The sequence below is a fragment of the Lampetra planeri genome, chromosome 19 (genome assembly GCF_965212315.1).
Source record: "Lampetra planeri chromosome 19, kcLamPlan1.2.h2, whole genome shotgun sequence".
NCBI lineage: Eukaryota > Metazoa > Chordata > Hyperoartia > Petromyzontiformes > Petromyzontidae > Lampetra > Lampetra planeri.
This window is the reverse complement of record NC_136125.1, coordinates 7,568,461-7,573,411: the sequence shown is the minus strand read 5'-3', so window position 1 is coordinate 7,573,411 and position 4,951 is coordinate 7,568,461.

Below are 4,951 nucleotides of genomic sequence, written 5' to 3'. Positions count from 1 at the left end.
GTTTCGGAGGCAACACAAGCTTCCGTCTTCAGGTGAAACTGTCACAGCAAAAAAAATCTGTATCAAGTGGTGGTAATGAAGTCTTACTACGCGTCCTTGAAAAAGTTGACATTCAAACCGGGCCCGGGGAGAGGCACGAGGGGTTGGAGTTTGCATACCTGTCGACCCCTTCTCGGTGCCCGACCTTATTACTGACCAATTCAGAACTTATTGGTCACTCCGTGCCCTTATAAATCTCAATGCTTATCTTACAAAGTCCCATCGCAAGGGAGAAACACAAACAAATAGACGAACATATATTGTTTGCCTGTAACGAAACGGTTGTACGCCGTATGGACCTGAGAACTCTTATTTCCCTGTTCAAGAATACGGGGTAAACCGGTTGGCTTGGCCGGTTTGAGTTTGAGAAGCCTCCGTCTTGGTTCTGTCGTCAAATTTGCGATTTTGTCGCCACCAAGTGGGAAAAATGTGAAGGTGACGAGCGACATTCAGCGAATTTTTCTGGGCCGAGGATGTGATGCAGATACACACATATAGGAGTGATTCCAGTGACGTATGAAGAAATAATGATCCGTTTACTTCGTGTAACGCTTGCTAAATTGTCTAGTTACATGGCTATTGGTATGGTTTAAGGATCCTGTATCGGTTTACGATGTGTGATGCTTGGTAAATTGTCCTGTGATATTCTTGACAGCTTTAAGATGGTCTATCTAGTGACTCGGTTGGGTTGGCCGCTTTCAGGATTTGGCAACGCCTTTGCTGGCGGTGCCTTTAGTTCTAAACCGACGGAAGAGCTCTCCTCCCCCGCCATCTCTCTCGCTTCCCTCGCTAAGAAACCCCCTCCATACTTCATCCTCTCCACCCTGTCTCACCACAGCCACCCGTCCAGTGAAGCTTACCGACTGGTGGTACCGTTGCGACCGACCGGCGGAGCAGCGCTTTGCCGTCGTCGTGTAAAGCACTGACGCGTTGCCAATTGTTAATTCCCATTCTCATCCGCGGTCCAGTCGCCGCCGAGATCCTCTGTTGCCAAGGGCGATGCGGGAGGCAGATTTTTGTGGGTGCTGCCGCTGCTGCTGAGCATTACAAATTCCTTCTGCGCACTTGCGCTTGTTGCAGCCGCGTCTTCGGAGCAGTTTACTTAGCAGTGAATGTTTGTGCCACGATCGCAGCCTCGCGCTCATGCCGATTAGCCAAATGCGTTGTACTGTCCATCTTGGGGGGTTCTGTTGAGTGTTGGGCGAGTTCAGCGGTTAGCCACGCCCTCACCGGATTATGCAGATCGCAAGTTCGCTTCTCCACGTCGTGCACCGTTCCGGTGTGTTTGACTCGCCGGCCGGTTTCAGGAACCGCTAATTGTGCCGCTTAGTTTAGCGGAATGCCGTCGTTGCCGGCCGTGACTCGCAGTGACGGCTGCGTCGAAGTTCGCAAGCGGCCAATCGTTGGCGCGACTCGCGCTGTGACGCGTGCCGCTGCTGGATTGTTTTTTTTTAGCAGTGTCTGTCCGGATCCTTTGCCAGGAAGGATAAAGAGCAACACCACTCTCCCGTTTTTACTCCCACGCCGTCTTTCTCTCATGTGCAATCTCTAGTTGACGCGGCCTCCACTCGGGTGTCGCCCGTGGTTCCCGTCGCCTGCTCTGTTGTTCCGAGTCTGTTCCCCGTTTTTCCTCGCGTTATCTACTGCAGTGAACGGCAGCGTCGACCGCCCTTAAAGCTGTTGCTGCACATACGAACTTATCGTCGAATCATTACTTACTGTTTTTTTTAGGTGCACCTGAGAAGTTGTAGATTGCCTATTTTATTTATCCGTTAATCGATGCTTCTCTGTTGCCACGTCTGTCTCGTCGTGTCACTCGTTGGACGTGGAGGAGTATCACGTGAGTGTTGTGAGCGTGCCATCCAAGTCGGCCCCGTTCACGTTCGCACCGCTTTTGTTGCGAAGCTTTCCCACATTTTTATCCCCATTGCTGCTTTTGGGTTTCGCGTCACGAGACACGAAGCATCCACTTGGATTTTTCAAAGCAGTGCCACCGTTGTTGCAGAACGGCTGACAGATGTGGATACCACAGCAACCTCTGAGATTCCCTGAAGTGACCACTGTTGCACACACAAGAGGGGGGTAACACTTTCTCTGCACGGGAGAGTAATGTGACGCCGCTTGAATGTAGCCAAATTGAGTGTGGAACAAAATTTGACGCTATATTGGACTTTGTGCAGTGATTGGTCAACGGGCTGAGACCATAGACTTCACTGCACGAAAGGCACCCGTTAAAATCGCTTGCGGCCTGCCTGAATTCAAGCCCAGGCTATCAGTGGTGAGGGCTTGGCGCTGTCACCTGAGCCGCCACCCAGTCACAGGCTCCTGGTTTTTAATACCCAGACTTCACTCGAAAACGATGCCACAACGTGTTGGCCTGTAGATCTAACCCCGCCACCATCCCAGCATACACGCGATACCGAAACAATCGCGTTTTTCTGCTTGAACGGCGAGCCGGTTATTTGCAACAAAATCTGTCCGAGCGTGTCAAATTGGTGGCGAATGCACCCCTCCCAAACCCTCCGTGCTGCGGGACCTTTATGGGGACGATGTAGTTTGCGTCACTGCAGATGTCTTGCATTGTTCGTTGCACCTTTAGTGCCATGTGTTATTTCCAGTTGCAATTAAAGTTTTCTTGTGAATATATTTGCTGTGTCATTTTGGACTCCCTTCTGCCTTCTTGTTGACTCCTGGCTTGTGCCAAAATGTATATTGGTTAATTTGTAATGTTATATATAACTCAAGGTGTGCAGTGTTTATATGGTTTAGTAATTTTAGGACAATTTCGCATTAAAAAATTAAACGTTACCACTTTCCCCTCCCAAAATAACAGGTTAGCATGTTGGATTTTGACTGGTAGGAACCTCCTGGTTACACCAGCCCACAGGGGATTGTCTGTCGTGCAGGGAGGGGCTGGGTGGGGAGGGGCTTGGTCACCCCGTGGTGCCCTTGTAAAACTCAACGTTTAACCTACTCACGCAGGCTTGTGCCCCACCCTCAGTCTGGCATATTTGCCAGCAACCCAACGTTCCTACCAGCTCCCTCCGCAGGAATGTGTTTTTGGCCAAATGTTACAATGTTTGTCTTGTTATGTAGCTGCAATTTGTACATTTTACCAAGTTTAAGCTGTTTTTGTAAAAGAAAAAAGGCCTATTTTTCACTTTCAAGCAAAAAACCCTCAAGATTGTTCACTTTAGTGTATTTTATTCCTGGCCACTGATGTCAGCCGTGGCCGGGAATGGAACACAGGTCTCGGAGCTCAACGCAGTGCGCTAATTACCATGCCGCCACTCTTCCACCCCAAAACATTAACTAATTAAAATGAAAACGCACAAGCATTGTTTACAAATACCGTTTAATACTTTGCAAATATACAGAAGTAACAAAACAGTTTTCTTTAGCGAGAGTTTGGGACGTTTTACAAGCCAACTATCTCTGAGAAAGCCACCGATTAATAAAGGAAGTCTCGACCTGCACCACAAACAGCTGCATAGTAGTAGGTTTTTACCCTTTCAACTGGTACAAAAACTAACACCTTTATACAAGGCATCATGTTTGCAATAACCACAACACAAGCAGTCAAAATGCAAACAAAAAGAAACAACTCTGATGATGATAATGATATGCACTGTCCTTGAAGTTGATTGGTCCACACCCGAGACAGCTTTTCTTAGAGCCTAGTCTCCATTTGTGTTGGACCAGATGACGCCAAAAGGCGTACAACTCAAAGACAGCGCACTATCAGAGTATTGAGAGCTCGGGGTGAAGCATTTAGACTGAGACATCTCCTTTACCAGTGGCAAAATATAGTAGTAGGTTTTTACCCTTTCAACTGGTACAAAAAGACTAGGCTCTAAGAAAAGCTGTCTCGGGTGTGGACCAATCAACTTCAAGGACAGTGTATATCATTATCAGTTTTCTTTTTGTTTGCATTTTGACTGCTTGTGTTGTGGTTATTGCAAACATGATGCCTTGTATAAAGGTGTTAGTTTTTGTACCAGTTGAAAGGGTAAAAACCTACTACTATATTTTGCCACTGGTAAAGGAGATGTCTCATAGTCTAAACATGTCCTGAGCTGCTTTCACACAACTTTGAAACCTTGATGGGGAATGAATCATCCAGCAATATGCACTTCCTTTGTAATCCGTGGCAGACATTCGCATCACTTCCTGTTGGCCTCAAACTGACTTCCCAACCTCCAATATATAATATTGCAAATCACCCTGGAAGGAGAGACTGTAAAGATCCGGTAGGGCATATCGCCCTACCGCGCTGGTCACGTGACTGCACTGACATGAAACCGCACTGGAGTAGTGTTGCAGTGAGCGGCCTCGAACTGTGGTGGAGGACCAAATTGTAATTTAAGTATTTTTTCTCTTACTAGCAAAAGTTGCAAACAAGCTCAAGACAGTCTAGGTATATTCAAGGTTATAGCATGTCTTCCAGCTGTCCAATGTTCTTCCACATTATCCAGCGTGTTGGCACGATGTCCAACGTTTCACTCCATCTGATGGGAGCTTGGTCAGGAACTGAATTGAACATGTGTACAACCCAACAATACATTGGAGAGCTACAAGACGACCAAAAAAACCCGCAAAAACCTATGCAGCATGTCTTCTAGGCTGCATCTTCCTTTAATGACAAATGGAATAAATCTTCCCCATAAGCTTAAATCCACAATTATTTATCGCACGTGCACTCATATTCACACATACCACCCCCACCACAGATAGTCACTAGTTTTCTTTACGTCGGCAAAAAATTTTGCTTCTAATGTTAACGAGCCCAGACACTCCCGCCAAACCGTCTCCTCCAATTTCCGATCAGCGAAGTGGACGATGAAGAACACCGGGATATTTTTGGAATGTCGCCGACAGCAGAAATAAGTACACGTAGAAGGTGGCCGAAAGG